Genomic DNA, 20902 nt, shown 5'->3' on the forward strand with positions numbered 1-20902 from the left:
GGATGTGCTCTCTCTCTCCCTCATATCTATCTATTATATAATTAAAACGATAGAAAACCAACGAAGATGATTTGGCACTGTAAAAGCTAAGATGTATCAACGGCGAAGATCTAAAATTGTTTTTTTCTAGAAAAGATCTAAAACGGGTTGATATTAGGAAAGTGCACACGGACGTGTACTATTGCACGTGAATTTTTTTGCACCTGAAAAAAACTGAAACGGACATATCCTATTGCACGTAACATTAGGCAAGTGTACACGGAGATATACTATTGCACATGGAGGACTTTGAAACGGATTTCTATTAGTCAAGGATACGGTCGTATACTATTGCAAAAGTCATCCGTACAGAATTCAAACTCAGCAACTTTTGACTAATATAAAGGTTGGGGCAGACACCTCAGAACACCCACGGAATAATAGACGCCAGAACACCCATTGAAGGGAGATCCACACAACAACATATCCACACAAATCGAAGGGGCGACATACGTCGGGACGCCCAGCACATCGAAGGACGGAAGAAGAAACGACAGACACATCAAGTTTGGGTAATATATATAGCTTAAATCTTGAGGTCTGTTTACATCTTTCCATCCCTGCATGTCTTTGCAACCTCCTTATGAACACCATGTTTTCCTGTTCATTAACCATTAGTTAGAACACTTCTTTCTAACCAAATTTCATTATTGCATTACCATATGAACCACTCCTTCTAAAATTGTTTTTAAGGCAACATCTCCATGGCGTACACGAAGTTGAGTGAGCTAACCACAAGAGGACAGGCATGTAATATTAAAGCCAAAGTAATGAGAATGTGGGACTCGATCAATCCTTCGACTGATGAACTTATAAGCATCGATATGATCTTGATGGATGAGCAGGTATTTTCTTCACATAATTAACAATGGGGATTGTTTTATTGTTAAAATTACTACTAAGATTTTTCTTTCATTGAATTTTGAAGGGCCATACAGTTCATGCTACTATTTGGAAGAATCTAATAGACACTTACAGAGCAAAGATCAATGAGGGTTCTATATATGCTTTTAGCAATTTTAAAGTTGTAGATTCGACAAAATATCGACCAGTCAGCAATGAAATTAAAATTACTTTTTTATACAATACAAAATTAAAGGAGATGAAAGGTTCATCGGATGATTTTCCAGATTACTACTTTGAGTTTGCTAGCAAAGATACCCTACAAGAACGTCTAGAAAAAGACCAACAATGCTCAGGTATGTTGACAGTCATATTCTTACTTCCAAGTGGACAATTTAAATTTGATGTCATTTCTTGGTGGTTGATTAATAAACTCAAATGAATAACTTTCTAATTTTTGAAGTCTTTAATCTTCCAATTTGCAGATGTCATTGGGTTACTTACCAAGATTAAGCCAATAGAATCAAGGATAACCAAGAAGAAAACACCTGCAGATGTATGTCAGATTGAAATTCTAATGCCAGAGTAAGTGTATATCCATGTATCAACTTTTCACTAAAGGGTAAAGGCTGTTTTCTTCCACTTATATTATTATTACCATTAATTACTTTGGAATGAATTATTCAGGGGTGATAGAATCAGAGTACTCCCTCCGTCACGGTTTAGAAGGCGCGCTTGAAAATTCTCTGGGACCTAGGTGGTTATCTATTGGTTGTGAGATGTGCTAAAAAATAGTATTCACACTACGCATGCATATAAAAATAGTATATCGGAGTACTAATTAGCTACTAAAAATAAATGCAATGCGTCCTAAACCTTGTCTATTATGGAAACGCACGCAAATTTAACTGTGCCTTCTAAACTGTGACGGAGGAGTATCATTATGGGGAAGATTAGCTCATCATTTAAGTGAGGATGTAATTGGCAATCAAACAATTATTATTGTTACCTCAACAATGGTGCAAAAATTCAATGGTAAGTTGAATATGTTTACATGTCTTTTTTCATACCAAAATAATAAATCTAACTGATTTATTGTTCATTAAATAGGTTTGTGCCTAAAGTCAACTAGCGCCACAAGATTATATACGAATCTAGATATACCCGAGACTTGGGAACTTTGTGGCAGGTATTAAGCACAATTTTTAGGTTCTGGTCATATAGAATTTCATAATATATCTTCATTTACTAAATTTTTTATAGCCACTCCACCAAAGAAACTTTACCAAAAATGATGGAGATAGATAAAAGTACTCAAGGGACACTAGAAGATCAAATGTTTTAGAGAAGGATAACGTTAAAAGAACTTACTGGAATTAGGCACGATAACCCAACAGATGAGGTAATGAATCAAAACTCTTCTAAGACATGATATTGTAGAAGCCTCCAATACCTACGGATGTATTTGACATATTTGTATGAGTGACCGCATATTCTTTAAAGAGCTATATTTTCTTCATCAACTTTCAGGACTTTGTGTTCACAACAATAGCTACAATTGATCGGTTACAAGAAAATATTCAATGGTGGTACATGTCATGTGATGTTTGCAACAAAATTGCTACGAAAGAATCACATAATTATTATTGCAAGAATTGTGATACGTATCCAGAAGGTTTAACACCTAGGTAAGCATATTATCTTGATTTGACCATCATTATGTACTATCACATTTATGTTACACTAATGAAATGTGATTCTAGGTATCGTATTCGGCTTCAAATTAGTGATCGCACTGCTACTACAAGTTGCACTTTATTTGATGAAGAGGCTGAAAGAATGCTCAATACATCAGTCTCATTCCTGTTGGATTCCTTAGATGGAAAATCTGAAGAAGTCCCAAAGATTATACAAGAATTATGTGGACAAAGACTTATCTTTTGATTCAAACTCAACAATAAGAACCTCACTCTAGGCATGCAGAACTATGCAGTAAAGAAAATATTTGTGCCTGATGAGAAGCTTGAGAAGCGATACTTAGAGGATAAAGCTAAAGAGGTAATGGTCTATTAAACTATCAAATCTATTTAAACACCAATTATTATACTCTTTTATATGGAACTATTGAAGCAAGTATTTACAATTCTTGATCCATTGTGCTCAACAGGATTTGATGGATGATGAAGTGGACAACATGTTAAAACAAGAAACAAAGAAACTGAATGAGCCAGTCAAAAAGGTGACTGAATACTTCACTGGACAAGCTTTTCTTTACATAAATTCATATCTTAATTCATCCATTTATGTGATTTTTGCAGGTACAAATCAGCAAGTGTGAACTTAGCAAAAACATATGTGAGTTGGTCCCTGTGAAAGAGGAGCCAGAAGATAAAAGCAATGGGAGTACAGTACATCAGAAGGAGCATCAACATCAAAAATCATCAACGAGTGTCGATGGTGGGAAAAGGAGGCGAAGATCTTTTGTATTATCATACTCGGAAGATGAAGAAGTGGAAAATAGTATATCTGAAAAATTAGAAAAGGCAGCGCCCAAAAGCACCAGAAGTGTTCATGCAAAAAACAAGAAGACAAAAGTTGAACATGAAGGCTCCACAAGGATGACACGAAGTTTGACCAAGAAGACTAATAGCATCAAGACGATGTAATCGTCAACTCAAAGATCAAGTACACCAAACAAGACCCAAGAGAGGAAGGACCTTTTCCAGAAATTTTTTGGGACAGTACTTTATCCTATATTTATTATTTTAATATATCCGAGGACTGGAATATTTAGTGTGTTTTTATATATGAACAATATGTATGAACAATATGACATTTTGTTTTCAAACAATTCAAGTATTGTATACTATTCAGAAGAGAGAATGACCAGTACATTCCTTTGATCTTAATCAATTTAGCATGGCATTTGTGTGGTTGGTCAAAGCTCTAATGTGCCTGCAACATTTGCTAAAACTACAATGTATTAGCATGGCCTAGAATATATGAGAACAAAAATGCTCAACTGTATTTGAAAAGATTGAGTTGGAAATCCATCTGGAATACTATGAAAAAAATAATCAAAATCATCGACTGTGAATTGTTCCATATGAAGCCACAATGAAATTTAAAACGACAGAAAGATGGATTGAGCTTTTATCCGGGGTGTATATTATTACATCACGAACAAGCATATGGATGGGGACTCACAGACTTAACCGTATTTTTTTCTCACTAACCCTTAAAAGATCCGACCAAAATTATTTTGCAGACAAAATGTATTTGGGCCAGACGCATACCTAGCTGAACTAGGTACTAACTAGGCAAGATAGTTGAAGGCCAAACCTGCGCTGCTACTTGCGGCACTGATGCACCCAGGTTCCGCTCCTTAGTGCCTGCTGCGCGGCGCTGCTCCACGCAGGTTGATAGCTACTTGGTTCACCTCGCGAAAGCTCGCTTGTGCCGGCGTTTCCGTGCGGCCGCCGGCCGCGCCACCGCATGCCCTCCTTGGCGCAAGAGCGGATCCAGTGAGAATCTTAGCCCAGCAGGTCGCCGGAAGCTAATCGGAAGCTATTTGCTCATCCAAAGAATATCCTTTTAGAAGGAACTGTGCGGAAGAGGAATAGTCCATTGATACGAAGTGTGAGAAGATAATAAGCGGCGTAGTAGGAATTTTATTTTATTTTATTTGCACAACACTGCAGCATGCAGCAGGAGAGTTGAAGTGCGAATAAAATACAGTACATTTTTAGGGGAGCTAGACAGCTTTCTGACAGCCAAGCACCAGCCCAAATTAGCTCATTAATCAGAAGTTGCTGGTGTAGGACTAACTATTAGTCGTTGCTAAAAAAAAGCTACTATTTATTCAAGCTAAATTTCCTTTAAAGACAATCCGTATTGTACTGTCCGATTTTGACTCACTACATGATTCCTAGTCCTACACGTCTAGGAAAACATCTAACCATATCATTATATAAAGTGCATCATATCACGTCCTACTAGCACAACAAGCCTCATCGCCGACTGATCCGTCTTCTCAAATTCGAAGCAACTCGACGACTAAGCAGGCAAAGGTTCCAGGGTATTATATAATTTTCTCTTTAATCTGTGCATTATTTTAGCTTCCTTATCAGCCAACATATTCTCACAAAAACTTTCTCCTCAGGTGATCTACATTAGTCAAATTGCTAGATCATAGTCTTAGAAAACAAACAAGAGGTATGGTCACATACACTCATCCCTCTGCTTATATCACATAAACATCATTTAACCATAATTTTACAAGACATACATTCATAAATGACCCATGATGCACTTTCTCAATAGCTACTTTTTCATAATGTCGGGAAGATCAAACACACGAGACGGCCGACAAATTGAAGGTATGGCAACAACTCCAGCAACTTGCATCCAATATACGCCGGCGACACCCAAACGATCACAGGCACAAAGAAACGTCCAACGAACTGAAGACACAACATCAGCACCATCAGCCTCAGGTAATATCCCGATGCAATTCTTCATGTGTGTGCCTGCATTTTGATCTCAGCTCAACATTGCGTCAAAACTCCTCTCATACTGAACTATAAAGCTCTTTTTTTTCATGCATCCTAACACTACCATGATAATAATGTGAAAGCTACAAAAAGAGCAACATGGTTGAACAATTATTGATTTTTAGTTCCCTACCAGGTAAACAACATTAATCTCCAGATGTACTGTATGTGACAACGTCCATTAGTAGTCATCACCAAATGCACTTGCATGCCTGCAAAAGCAAAACACTATTAAGTACTCTCTCTGTAGAGATATAAGAGTGTTTAGATCACTACTTTAGTAATCAAAACATTCTTATATTTCTTTATGGAGGGATTACAAAATAAATCATATTACATGATACTATGTTAAGGAAACTATACGCACTGACGAAATCACATTTGCAGATATGAGAGTCCAACATACGTTAGACCCAGCAGCTCACCAGACAAAAAGAAAGAAAGAACAACCTCTAAACTCAAGGAGTACAAAGCGGACAAGGACTGCAGAGGGAAGAAGAAATGCGAACACAGAGGCTCCTAAACGATTGAGAAAGGCTAATGCTGAAGAAGATAGGGAATTGAAGCGCGCCAGAAGCGAAACCAACAGAAACAACACTAGAGTCAATGTTGGAGACAACAACAGAACCAGAACCTCGACAAGTGCTAATAGCAAGCCATGGAACTTCGGAAGGCCAACATACAAATGCCAATATTGCAAAGCATTGCTATGGTGTGAAGAAAGATTAAATTCAAACAAAGGAACTACGGCACCCTCTTTTGGAATATGCTGCAAACAAGGGAAAATCGATCTGCCGCCACTAAGAGAACCTCCACCATACCTTAGAAACCTCTTAAGAAGTGAAGGGCAGGATTCGGTAAACTTCAAAGAAAATATAAGGTCATACAACTCAATGTTTTCATTCACATCGATGGGAGGAACTGTGCACAAGGAAATAAACACTCGCAAAGGACCTTATGTTTTTCGTTTGCATGGACAAAACTACCACCATATCGGAACTCTTTTGCCTCAAGGTACAGACAAACCTCGGTTTGCACATCTATACATCTATAATACCGAAAATGAGGTGGAAAACAGGATAAGTGCGTCAAGATGCAATGATAAAAAATCAACAGTGGACCCCAACATCGTCAAAGAACTGAAAATAATGCTCGACGACAACAACATCCTCGCAAAAACATTCAGAATGGCAAGAGATAGATTCCAAGAAGGAGACTACCATGATTACACACTTCGGATACTAGGCAAAAGGAACGGAACACACAACCTTCCACCCACATCTGAAGTTGCAGCATTGGTAGTAAGAGATCCAACCGGAGAGAGTGAAGGACGTGACATTGTTGTTGAGTACAAAAATATGGAGCCGCAAAGGATATCAGAGATCCACCCGAAATTCATGTCCATGCAATATCCGTTGTTGTTCCCATATGGAGAAGATGGTTTTAAACTTGAGATACCCTACAAGAAAACAAAAGGAGGTACAAATAGCAGGAAATACGTAACGTTGTTGGACTACTATGCATTCTACCTACAGCAACGTCCTGATCAAGGAATGTTACTACTCAAGTCTAGGCATTTGTCACTGCAATTTTGGGTGGATGTATACACATGTATCGAGCAAAATAGACTAAACTGGATCCGACACAATCAAGGAAAGCTACGAACTGAACTTTACAGTGGATTGCAGGATGCGATTGAGCGAGGGGACACAAGAACAGAGCAAGTTGGAAAGAGGATAATTGTGCCTTCATCTTTTACAGGTGGTAGAAGAAACAAGGCACAATATTTGCAAGATGCCTTTGCAATATGCCGTTGGGCTGGATACCCAGACCTATTTATAACATTCACATGCAATGCAAAGTGGCCTGAGATCCAATACATGCTAGATGAAGCGGGAGGTGGCCAAAAGCCAGCCGATCGGCCAGACATTGTGGACAGAGTATTTATGATCAAACTAAAGGAGCTAATGAGAGACATAAAAGAAAAGAAATACTTTGGAGAAACAGTTGCAAGTAAGTCCCATTGACTATCAATCTTTACTCTTTCTTGCATCATCTTATAGTCCGTCAGACTGTTGCTCTTTAGAAACATGCATCATCTTATACTCCGTCAGATTCTAGCTCTTTAGTGACATGCATTCCAATTTAAGCTAAATCTGACAAACTATTAATCAACTGCAGTCATCTACACAATAGAATTCCAGAAGAGAGGACTCCCGCATGCGCACATACTAATATTTTTGAAGGACAAAGACAAGTACCCGGAACCATCGCAAATCGACAAAATAATAAGCGCTGAGATCCCAAACAAGGATGAGGATCCAGAGGCATTTGAAGCTGTTGAGAACTTCATGATGCATGGCCCGTGCGGAGAGGCTAAGAAAAACTCACCATGCATGGTGGACCATAGATGCACCAAGCATTTCCCAAAAAGATACAATGTCAGCACTACCATTGACGAGGACGGATTTCCAGTATATAAAAGGAGGGATGACAGAAGGTAGATCAAAAAGGGAGGGGTGATGCTCGACAACAGATTTGTTGTGGCATACAACCGGAACCTTCTGGTCAAGTATCAAGATCACATAAACGTTGAGTGGTGCAATAGGTCCAGATCAATCAAGTACCTATTTAAGTATATCCATAAAGATGACGACCATGTTACAGCCTTGCTCAAGGAAAGTGGCACGGCAAACGAAACTGACGAGATCAAGAAATACCTAGAGATGAGATACATATCAACATCAGAAGCATGCTGGAGGTATTTCAGTTTGATCTTCAGTATCGCGATCCAGCAGTTGAGAGGCTACCTTTCCATCTTGAAAATGAGCAACAAGTCGTTTTTCCAGACTCCACTGATCTTGAAAAGATAGTAACAAGGGACGGATCTAAAATCACCAAGTTCACTCAGTGGATGGAGGCAAATAAAATATATGATCTACGAAAAGGATTGACTTACGCAGAATTCCCTACAAAGTTTGTATGGAAAAGCGAAACAAAATGTTGGCAGAAGCAAAAAAGGGACTATGCAATTGGAAGAATCTACTATGCACATCCCGCAAGTGGCGAGAGATATCATATGAGGATGCTTCTAAACACCAAGAAAGGATGCACATCATTTGAGGACATTAGGACCGTTCATGGAGTCATTCACCCAACATACAAATCAGCATGCCAAGCCCTCGGATTTCTCGATGATGACACCGAGTGGATTGACTGTATCAATGAAGCATCAAGTTGGGCATCCGGAACACAACTGCGTCAGTTATTCACCACCATATTGTCCCATTGCGAAGTCACAAACCCAAAGATATTGTGGGATTCAACATGGGAGGCGTTGTGTGAAGATATGCAATACAAAAGAAGGACTATTCTAAACTTTCCAACACTTTGGCTTACAAACACACAGAAGAAAGCATATGGTCTGATTGAGATAGAAAAACTGATGAGGCAAGTAGGAAAGTCACTACAGGACTATCCAGACATAGAACTACCAAATGCCGCAGAGCTAGAAGAACTTGGGAACAGACTAATAAACGAAGAGGTCAACTACAACATGGACAAACTCAAGGATGAGCACAAAATCATACTAAACAATCTTAACCAAGACCAGAAAAAGGCCTATGATGCAATAATGGAGTCAGTCGACAAAGGCCTAGGAAAGCAGATATTTGTCGAAGGCTACGGTGGCACAGGAAAAACCTATCTATGGAAAGCAATAACGACAAAGCTAAGATCAGAGGGGAAGGTAGTGCTTGCGGTAGCATCATATGGCATTGCAGCGTTGCTTCTCCAAGGTGGAAGAACAGCACACTCAAGGTTCCGTATTCCACTTAATATCACTGAAGAATCAACGTGTGAAATAAAACAAGGCTCGCATTTGGCTGAACTGCTAAAGAAGACCTCACTTATATTGTTGGACGAGGCTCCTATGGCAAACAAACACTGCTTCGAGGCACTAGACAAAAGCCTGAGAGATATTCTAAGGTTCACTAATGAAAACAACGATGAAAAGCCATTTGGTGGAATGACAGTTATACTAGGAGGCGACTTCAGACAAATCCTGCCAGTTATAACCAAAGGAAGGAGAGAGCAGATAGTAAATGCTTCAATCAAAAGGTCATATCTGTGGAAACACTTTGAAATATTTGAGTTAACACAAAACATGCGGCTGAAGTGTTTGTCAGATGATCCAATACAAAAGCAAAAGGTCGCTGAATTTGCAGAGTGGATACTACAGATTGGCGATGGCAAAACAACATCAGATGAAGGAGAGGATTGGATAAAAATACCAAAAGACCTACTGCTAGAGAAAGGAGAAAATCGTAAAGAACAAATCGTCAAAAGCATATACCCAAATTTGCTGCAAAAATACCGTGAGCGGTATTACCTAGAAGAAAGAGCAATACTATGTCCAAGAAATGATACAGTCAAGAAGATAAATGACCACATAATGAGCCAAATACAAGGTGAAGAGGTGACATACCTAAGCCTGGACACAATGTGCAAGGCAACGACAAATACCAACATCATGATGAACATGCAGCCTACTGAGCTCCTCAACACCTTAACGTCCCCAGGAATACCAGACCATAAGTTAAAACTGAAGGTAGGTTTGCCGCTCATGCTCCTACGCAACATCAACCAAGCAGCAGGCTTATGCAACGGTACAAGAATGACAATTACACAACTTGGAAACAAATACATCGAGACACAAATAATCACAGGAACACATGTCGGCGATAAGGTATACATACCTCGAATCATCATGTCACCAAGTGACTCAAAATGGCCATTCGTGCTGAAAAGAAGGCAATATCCATTATCAGTGTGCTTCGCAATGACAATAAACAAGAGCCAAGGTCAGTCCTTAAACAAGGTAGGCATATATTTGCCTAAGCAAGTGTTCTGCCATGGACAACTATATGTGGCACTATCAAGAGTGACAAACAAGGAAGGATTGAAGGTGCTGATCGATGACGAAGAGTGTCCAACCGAAGATGTCACAAAGAATATTGTTTACAAAGAGATTTTTTAATTGATAGTGCAGTTCCTCAAGTCATTAAACAATTCATGTATAATTACATAGAGTCACAGACAACCTTACCATACATTTTGAACAACACATTTACTTGGTTGGCATGTTAAATTTTTAAATAATTATTAATCCATAGATATATATGTTTGATCTTTCTGTAAAATATTAAATTTAAAATTAGTTATTTATCCTTGAATATTTTTAACACAAAAATATATCGCAGCAGATGAAACAATGAAATCACCAATGGATTCCACCTACAATAAGCTTTTCGTAATCTCCCACATTATAGCCACGACCCACAACTAAAATATATTCACGGTTAATCTCAAAATCCAAATCTTTTAAAAACATTCTATAGAAAGTTCACCAATTAATTCCCCTGAATAGCCATTACTAATCTCTCACAATCTAACACTCACATCTCTCTCACAAATAGTTACCGATTCCCCAAATCTCCTCAATTTGTCTCTCTAAAAACATAGGCATTAGCCTCCTCGAGCGAATAAATGTATGCGTACATATGGATCTTTAATCTTTCAATAAAATATATAAATTTCTGTTCATCAGTTCTGTATCCGTGAACTAACTCTATCATGTTTGTACACATAAGTTCTTTCTACATTAATATTTATATAAACTTAGAAGTAATTTCTGAGAGCAAAAAATACAGATCGTACCTTTTTAATTTGGCAATGGATATCAACTCTACTGAATATAACATCATCTCCCTCATACCACATACTTCCAGAAGATCACGATACCAACTCTAATCCCTCTAATGAATAGTCCCCAATTCTCAATCTCTTTTGTAGCAGATCCAAGAAAAAGTTCCTGCAGCAAGGAGATTTAAATATCTTCTTTACTAAATCTTGAGCGTGGTTGTGGCATGGAGATTTTACCCAACAATTTCTAATCTGGGATGACATTTACCTCATGTGAGATGCACAAAAATTTGGGATTTTACCTGTAAAGGGCTGAAGGCTCCCTCAAATTCATTCGGAAAAAGAGATCGGGAGAGACGTGGCATACATCTTCCATCCGCTGAAGCTATGGTTGGCGGCGGTACGCAGCTGAGCCAGCGACGAGCGCATGCGATGGGGCTGCCACTGAAAAGCAGGGGAGAAGAGCTGTGCTAGAGGCCTTCTTAACGATATTTTGGTCCAGTCTTTTTCTAGACGATATTTTGGTCCAGTCAAAAATAGAGTACGAATGGAATCAACTTCACACATATAGCCGTACAGTTCCATATAAAAGAATACTTCGAAGCTTCTATTCCCTCCGTTCCTAAATATAAATCTTTTTGAAAATTCTAATATGGACAACGAAGCAAAATAAGTGAATGTACACTCTAAGATATGTCTATATACATATGTATGTAGTTCGTATTGAAATCTCTAAAAAAGACTTATATTTAAAAACGGATGGAGTAAAAGACAGTCACAAAAAAGTTTAAATCTATCATGCATAATTTTCATGAAATGAACAAAATGAATACATAAATAGAAAGGACATTTTCTTTCAATAGTTTTTATGTTAGCTAAATGGTTCGATTCTTAATTTTATATAATATATATATTTTTAACACAATACAAACGCAGACACTCATACATGCACACATACACTCACTCCTATGAGGGTAGGCAAGCACACCGTACGAGTGGATTAAAGAGACTAACTCGACTTATCAGCAATAGTGTTAAAGTCAAAGATTTGAACGCCAATAAGTTGAGAATACCACGGTACATCTAACTATATAACCATAGGCTGGTTCGCAACAAAAAACACAATACTTAATACCTTCTAACACACACTCACAAATATAATAAAAATCTTTCAAAATAAATCTATCATATATAATTTTCATATAATGAAAAAAATTAGCACATACAAAGAAAAAATAATTTCATGCTAAAATATTTAATGAATGCTAAAATATCACACCATAATGTTAAATGCACAAATAAAGTCAAAAGTCCAAACCAATGTAATCATAAATAAATAGTCTAGCCGCGCAAATGTGCGGGTAGCTTCGCTAGTTTCTTTTAAGAGAACAGAATTAGAGAGAAGAAGAGATAAGGAGGGTTAGGGAAAGGATTTTGCAAGGGGGCTATTTTCCCATACTCGTAAAAAAATGTGCTCGTTGCAAGAGAAATGGAGTGGGCAAGATTGCAAGGTTTACATTTGAATTTAATTCAAATAGTTTAAACAAGGAGTAGGAATCTGAAGTTTCCGAAAATGTTGAACATTTAGGAAGAGCCTCGATAAAACGATAAAAGAATATGAGGACAAGTCGAAGACCAAGAATTGAGATAACAAAGGCATTGGGATTTATTTGCAAGTGTGTTTATGGGTGATTCCAAATTATTGGAATATAATTTATATAGCTCCCTAAAATATTGGGAGAATATGTTTTAAAGAGAAATCACCATAGTGAATATCCCTCGATTTAAATGAATCGAAGATCCATACAATTTAATTGGTTGAGTTTTAAAAGAAGGTGCAGGATGACATGATGCAATGCACATGATGCAAAAAAGAAAGCAACGGAGCAAACAAAACACACGATGAATCTCGGAAATCATGGAAGGCATATGAAGCTCCGGTCTTGGGGCGTTATAGTCGGACCCCTTAAAGAGGGAAGCCATAAGAAAAAATATTTGTTGGTCATGGTAGATAAATTCACCAAGTGGATAGAGGCCAAACCAGTTAAAACGGCTGAAGCCGGACTAGTGATAGACTTCATATCCGGTGTCGTATACCATTATGGTGTCCCACATAGCATCATCACCGATAATGGCTCTAACTTCACAGCCGACGAAGTAAAAACTTGGTGCGCCAATCTGGGCATCAAGCTCGATTATGCCTCTGTCTATCACCCTCAAACAAACGGTCAAGTCGAACGGGCTAATGGCCTGATAATGAGTGGTATTAAACCCAGACTAGTGCGGTCCTTAAAGGAGTCAGATAAACACTGGGTTGAGGAGCTCGACTTCGTACTCTGGGGGCTGCGAACCACGCCCAATCGCACGATCGGATACACACTGTTCTTTATGGTGTACGGCGCAGAGGTTGTCTTGCCCTGTGATATTATTCACGACTCACCTCGAGTATGCATGTATGAGGAGAAAGAGGCCGAGCTCGATCGGCAAGATGACTTAGACGGCCTGGAGGAGGAGCGCGATGTCGCAAAAGCTTGTTCAGCATTCTACCAACAACAAGCTCAAAGATACCAAATCAGAGAAGTGCGGGCCAAGACTTACAATGTCGGTGAACTCGTTCTATGCCTATCAGAGAAGAAAAAAGACAAACTCAAGCCCGAATGGGAGGGTCCCTTTATTATAGATGAAGTTCTCACTGGAGGAGCCTATCGCCTTCATAATGCATTGGACAATCTCTTAGAGCCGAACCCATGAAACGCTGCCAGACTCCGAAGATTCTACGCCTAAGTCCGGACTCACTATTCCTTACCTTTTTCCATTTTTCTCTTTCTTCTTTTTGTTTTTATACGACTGCTAGCTCGTGTTCGGATAAAACGCACACTTAAAGGGCATACATCTTTAAATGTACAGACCCCCCAATACCTGGGGGCTTCTTGTCACAGAAGCTTATTATAATTTTTCGAGCATCAAGCTTAACGTATATATATATATATCGTCTTCCCATACATCTCTTTTCTTCACCATTATATGCACCTTTATGACTTAAGTTTGTGCCAAGATGGGTTTCCTGGCTCCTGTGCTTATGCCCTATGTTCCCGCTTGTTCGGCTAGGGCATAAAGGGAGCACCTCTGCGATTGTTACAGTCGGGTCATCCGGACGTGTACCTCATACGGGTGAAGCTGAAAGCTAGCGTTCTTAAGGAAATAATAGGTCGGCGGACATCAGATGAACTACCCTAGTTGCTATACAAGCCCCCAACATACAACGAGTATTGTGATTTTTTATCACAGCTCGGGCATGCACAACGCATGCTGGCCCAGGGAGAGGAACCCTTAACGGAACTATTCTCTCTGGAAGATATTTCTTATGATCAAATGTAATATAACATAACTCCCCAAATACAACTTGTTTGTTCAAGCAACTATGACCGGACTGCCTGGTTTCCGAACATACTTCAGTGCTTCCCACTAGTACAATATTCAGAAACACTCCAATACTTTGGATTTCGGAGGTTAAAGTGGAAGGTCTGCCATGACAATAGTTTTATAATTCGGCCGGAGATACGTTTGTCGATAAAAGTACATTACTACTTGGACTCGCACACTTCCTCCTCCTCTAGACCATCTAATAAGTTGTCTAGCTTACAATCCTGTTGCGAAAACTTGGCGGCTATCTTTACTTGGTCATATACCAAGCTAATAGGAATTCCTTGTCCATCTGATCCTCGAGGCCCGACCCGGGCCATATGATTTGGATCAAGTCCAGTGTACCGTGTTTTCACCATTTCCCAGGCCTCTCGTGCCCCTTCCGGCATGCTGATATCTTACATAGTCCAAAGTGGCGCCGAGCTCCCTTGAGTAAATTCATGAGCCCTTCCATACTTCCAGGAGGAGAATCAGCCGACCATAAAGCCTTAGCAATGTTCCTCATTGCCTTCCGGGCTCGCTCATGCACTTTGGACAGCTCTTGTAGCAGGTCGCCTTGGAATCCAGACACCTCTCCTTCGGGCCGCCCAGTCAGCATACCTACAGCAACAAACTTGTTACACTTCCCATTAGAAGACTATATGGAAGTAAGGTTAAAAAGCATACTGAATATGTCGCCTTTCAGCCTTCTGTTCTCTTTCAGGGCATCTGCCAATTGGGCTCGTATATCCTTCAGCTCCTCAGCTTGCTTGATGTTGGCATCCTATAGCTTGTTTTTCTCATCCCTGGCCCGCGTTAATATACGTTGACCAGCGGCTTCTTTCCTTTCGGCATGTTGTTTATCTGCATGTGCGGTCTTCAGTTCCTCTTCCAGCTGATTCGGGGATGCTGCCATCATAAATACATCAGTGTTTATTTCAAAAAGCATTGCTGCCACATGATTCTATTTCCCGAACAATAGCGGACATTACCAGTCGGTGCCTCCTTAGACTTCGCCAGTTCGGCGGTGACAGCAGTTAGTTGGGTCCGACATTTTTCCAGCTCCTGAGACAGCATGTTGTTCCTCTCTGTGAGTACCTGATTATGCAGCGATCCTTAAATCAGTCACGTCAACTGCTTTAAGTCTCGGGGGCTACTAACACATGAACTTACCTGCATGTCCTTGGAAAGCTGTTGCGTGGCTCCAACGAGCTCATCCCGAGTAGCTTGGATGTATGCATCCGCTGAGCTGAAGGCATTGAATGCTTCTTCGGTGAAGGTTGGGTCGCGCATAGCCGCTCTCTGGCGCCGATGGTTCATTGCACTCTCCACTTCGGAGTTCGTAACGGATACATCATCTGAATCCTCAAGGAGAGGACAATCCGGCATTTCACCTGTATCAACCCCAGCCCTTGGGGCAGGATCCGGAGTCAGATCGAGTGATGCATGACTGGCAAGGTCCTCGGACACAGTTCGGCGTATGCTTTTCCTAATAATGTGGCAGGAAATGTCAAAATTCGATACCTCTTCCATGAGCATATTAAAAAACCATACCTTTTTTAGGGTGGGGGCTTGGCAGTACCACCGCCCGCCTTTCTTTTCGAAGACCCGCCCCATGTATGCATCGCCTTCTTAAGGGACGCTTCTGATGCGGTATGGCGAGATGAGCGCCGCCCCTTTGAAAGCACGAGACAATGCGGTAGGTAAGGCGCAATGAGAAAACTCTTTTGGAGCAGATGTCTCATGGGTACTTACGTGGGAAGAGGGGAGAAGTGTGACGCCCCGAGACCGATGCGCCAGGTGTCTTCCAGTTATTCGTTGTTGTTGCCATGTCATTCGCTTGCGTGTTGTATCTTGTCATGTCATCATGTGCATTGCATCATCATGTTTTCAAAACTTGCATCTGTCCAGGTCTCCCCGTTCCTTCCGTTGTCCGCTCTGAGTCCAGACACACTTGCACGCGCCCGCGGCACGTCCGAAATATTATTTTATAAGTGGCCGAAAAATGTTTTCGGATTGGGTTGAAAGTTGGCGTGTGGTCTTATTATAGAGTAGGTAGGCCGCCTGCCAAGTTTCATCGTATTCGGAGTTCGTTTGACGCCCCAACGATTAACTATAGCGGCAGTATAGCCGGTCTAACGTTGGAAGTTTTCGGTCTCCGGAAACCGTGTCGGGCTTCATCTCTCCCCTCTTCTCTCAGACCAACCCGCTCTTCACAATCCGCCAGACCCAACCTAACCTCTCTCGTCAGCCCGCGGCCCCCCTCGCGCGCGTCCAAATCTGTCCCGGACCCGACACGGACAGTCGTCACCGTTGGATCCGGATCAACCCCAAACATCTACAAAACGTCTCCGTTTTGTTAAGTGGACTTCCTAACATATTTTTTCCGTCCGTCCGATTACGATCGGAGGGACGAGATAGCCCCTAACCTAACCTAACCGCTATATAACTAGTCTAACCCTAGATCCTAGGAGGGCTGTCCCATCCAATCCTTCTCCCCGCCGCCACTCCTCTCCCACCTTGGGATCCTCCCGATGGATCCATCCACCAACCAGCGCTCCCCATGTCCCTCCTTGATTTCCGCTGTGCCCAAATCATAGCAGACAAGAGCCAACCAGCCACCACCTTCCCCTCTATTCATTCGTCGCCCGAGCCCGCAACCTCCTCTGCTACCCGCGCTGCCTCCCTTCCGCCACGGTAAGGATCGCCAGCGAGCACCTCCTGGAGTCCCTGCACCCTCATCGACCAACGAGCTCCTCCCGAGGCCTCCTGCTTCCCTGATGCCCGTCATCCTGAGCCCTAGTGCTCCAAGGCCGGCCCTCATGCAGCGCCTCGTCCCGCTCCTCTTCTTCCCTTCCTCTCCCTCGTTGCTCTCTCTCTCACCCGGTTCCCTCTCTCTCTGTTTCTTCGCGTAGGAGCCGCAACGCAGCATGGCCGGAGCTCCTTCATCGACACTCGTCGCCGACCCCCCTACTTCTTCGGTCCCAGCAGGAGACAAGCCGCCGGATCTGACGCCTCACTAGAGAACACCGTCCTCGCCCGGTTTTAGCCGCCCCTACTTCCCGTCGAGCCTCCCTGCACCAAGCCGCAGTGTCGCCGCCCATGGAGCTCCACCACCTACCGGATCCGGTGCCCCAAGACCCGATCCGTCCATTCCAGCCGCCGCCGGACCGGCAAGCCTTCCACCGGAGCCCTGCAGTCCTGTTGTCGCCGTTGCCAAGCCCCTGCCTCTGCTTCTTTCGAACCAGGGAAGAGGACGAGTGACGCCAGGCTTCGTTGACCTTTCGATTGAGCCAAACAGGTCGGCCCAGCGCGCCCCTGCCGGCCTCCTCCTCTCCACAATTCTGGGCCAAGGCCCGTGGTGAACAGCACCCGAGCTCCCCCCTGCACTATTGGGCTGCCCAGTTTCGGCCCGAGGTGTTTTTTTTTGCTGCGAATTTGTCTAATTTCCAGAGTTTGCCTGTTTTGCAGAAAAACCCTCAGCATTCATGCATTTAATAACTAATCAACTGTGCATCGGATTAAAACAAACTTAATATGAAACTTGCTTAGGTTTTCATCTAGTTTAATAATATGCAACTTTCACACATGTTCAAAATGTTTAAACTGCTGTTTGGTTAAATTTGCTCCTATGCCATGTTAAAATGGTTTATTTCATAACTAAATAACTGTAGCTCCATTTTAAACAAACTTTATATGTAAATGGGGTAGAATTTTGCCTAGTTTAACATGGTGGCATCATCTTGCATGTTTAATAACTATAAAAATATGGTTTAGGGCAGAACAGTACCAAACCTAATATATGCATATGAGGATTTTTCCGGACTTGTTGTTTGTTGTTCCGGCCTCATTTAAACTTGCCTAGATAGGTAGTTTTCATTTGCTTCACCCCTTGCCATGTTAATAAACATTTAATCTTGTTGGGTACATAAACGAGAGAGAACTAAATAAGTCATGTGGTGTTTTCTTCAATATGCAACTCCGTTGCATAATGAGCTCCACTTAATTTGTAGGATTGTTTGTGCACTTTGCCATGCCATGCTTCATTAAACCGGACATGCATCATACTTGTTGTGCATCATGCCATGATCGTGTGATAGTTGTTTACTATGTTGTGTGCTTCTTTCCGGTGTTGCTTCTATGGGTTGGTTCCGATAACGTCGCGTTTGTGAGGAACCGTTCGACTACGTCCATTTGTCTTCTTTGTGGACTCGTTCTTCTTCCTTGTGGGATCTCAGGCAAGATGACCATACCCTCGAAATCACTTCTATCTTTGCTTGCTAGTTGCTCGGTCTTTTGCTATGCCTATGCTGCGATACCTACCACTTGCTTATCATGCCTCCCATATTGTTAAGCCAAGCCTCTAACCCACCTTTCCCTAGCATACCATTGTTTGGCTATGTTACCACTTTGCTCAGCCCCTTTCATAGTGTTGTTAGTTGCAGGTGAAGATTGGAGTTTGTTCCTTGTTGGAACATGGATTTTTTGTTGGGATATCACAATATCTCTTATTTAATTAATGCATCTATATACTAGGTAAAGGGTGGAAGGCTCGGCCTTATGCCTGGTGTTTTCTTCCACTCTTGCCGCCCTAGTTTCCATCATATCGGTGTTATGTTCACGGATTTTGTGTTCCTTACGCGGTTGGGTTATAATGGGAACCCCTTGACAGTTTGCTTTGAATAAAACTCCTCCAGCAAGGCCCAACCTTGGTTTTACCATTCACCACCTAGCCTTTTTCCCTTGGGAGTCGCACATCCCAAGGGTCATCTTTATTTTAACCCCCCCGGGCCAGTGCTTGTCTAAGTGTTGGTCCATACTAGAGCCACTTGTGGCGCCACCTCGAGGAAACTTGAGGGTTGGTTTAGCTGTACGTAGTGTTCATCCGGTGTTGCCCTGAGAACGAGATATGTGCAGCTCCTATCAGGATGTCGGCGCATTGGGCGGTCTTGCTGGACACCCCTGCAGGGATTTGAACTTTCGAAAGCCGTGCCCGCGTTTATGGGCAGATGGGAATTTGTTAATGTCCGGTTGTAGAAAACCTGAAGTTGACCTTAATTAAAATACATCAACCGCGTGTGTTACCGTGATGGTCTCTTGGCGGAGTGCGGGAAGTGAACACGGTGTTGGAGTTATGCTTGACGTAGGTTGTTCTAGGATCACTTCTTGATCATAGATTCTCGACCGTGCTTTTGCCTTCTCTTCTCGCTCTCTTTTGCGTATGTTAGCCACCATATATGCTAGTCGCTTGCTGCAGCTCCACCTCATACCTTGTACCCTTCCTATAAGCTTAAATAGTCTTGATCGCGAGGGTGTGAGGTTGCTGAGTCCCCGTGACTCACAGATACTTCCAAAACCAGCTTGCAGGTGCCGATGATACCGTGCAGGTGACGCAACCGAGCTCAAGGAGGAGCTCTATGAAGATCGTGTTTGTTATGTTGTCCCGTTTCCAGTTGATCAGTAGTGGAGCCCAGTTGGGACGATCGGGGATCTGTGTAGCTTTTGGGGTAGTCTTCTTTTATTTTGGTTCCGTAGTCAGACCTTGTGTGAAACTGGATGATGTAATGCTTTATTCATGTAATTGTGTGAAGTGGCGATTGTAAGCCAACTATGTATCTCTTTCCCTTATGTATTACATGGGTTGTGTGAAGATTACCTCACTCGCGACATTGCTTTCAATGCGGTTATGCCTCTAAGTCATGCTTCGACACGTGGGAGATATAGCCGCATCGAGGGCGTTACAAGTTGGTAATCAGAGTCTTCCCCGACCTTAGGAGCCCCCTGCTTGATCGAATCGCTGGCGTTATTGAGTCTAGAAATGTTTTGAGTCATTTAGGAATTATATATATCGGAGAGTTAGGACTTCTTTTTACTCCTCAGTCCCTTCATCGCTCTGGTGAGGCATCCTGACGTAGAGTTTTGACTCTTCTCTTCTCAAATTTCACTACAAAAATTTTAGGATCACGCGGGCATCTTGGAATCGTTCCGATGGTTTTGTGACGAGAACATTGTTCTTGGTGCCTCCTGTCATTTAGGGGTTGTGGCAGTGTCCCGGGGAGTTGAGCTCCGAGGTGTTGTCATCACAATTTTATCGTTGCAGTTCTGGAATACCTGAGTTTAGTTTCGCCGACATCGAAAATCTCTTTTATGCAGTTGTTGGTGAGATAACCTCGACGCCACCCAGTACTGGGGCGGGAGTTCGGGAGTATTGCCATAACTCGTATAACGGATGCTTTTCGAAGGTTGAGGTAAACGATTTCCGAAGGTTTCTTGGTTATGTGTTGAAGGATGGATACAGCTGGATGTAGGATTTGCTAGATTTGGGTGAGATATTATGCTTCCCCTGTATCCCCAACACCTGA

General features: G+C 41.8%; 2 long non-coding RNA genes across 11 annotated transcripts; both read right to left on the reverse strand.

Annotated features, from left to right (window-relative positions):
* Window positions 1-287: 287 nt before the first annotated feature.
* On the reverse strand, window positions 288-4498 carry LOC123185205 (uncharacterized). The gene is made up of 3 exons (XR_006493218.1): window positions 4225-4498; window positions 2254-2335; window positions 288-639 (listed from the first exon to the last, which is right to left on the reverse strand). It is a non-coding gene; the product is annotated as an uncharacterized lncRNA (long non-coding RNA).
* Window positions 4499-4962: 464 nt separating this feature from the next.
* LOC123188468 (uncharacterized) lies at window positions 4963-11683 on the reverse strand. 10 transcript variants are annotated; one of them, XR_006494690.1, is made up of 6 exons: window positions 11441-11683; window positions 11154-11307; window positions 10193-10236; window positions 6704-10065; window positions 5569-5647; window positions 4963-5411 (listed from the first exon to the last, which is right to left on the reverse strand). It is a non-coding gene; the product is annotated as an uncharacterized lncRNA (long non-coding RNA). The 10 variants fall into 10 exon arrangements; XR_006494692.1 differs by having other exon boundaries at window positions 6656-10065; XR_006494688.1 differs by having other exon boundaries at window positions 4964-8062; window positions 8156-8323; window positions 9922-10065.
* Window positions 11684-20902: the final 9219 nt, after the last annotated feature.

Source organism: Triticum aestivum, chromosome 2A (assembly GCF_018294505.1).
Source record: "Triticum aestivum cultivar Chinese Spring chromosome 2A, IWGSC CS RefSeq v2.1, whole genome shotgun sequence".
Classification (NCBI taxonomy): Eukaryota; Viridiplantae; Streptophyta; class Magnoliopsida; order Poales; family Poaceae; genus Triticum; species Triticum aestivum.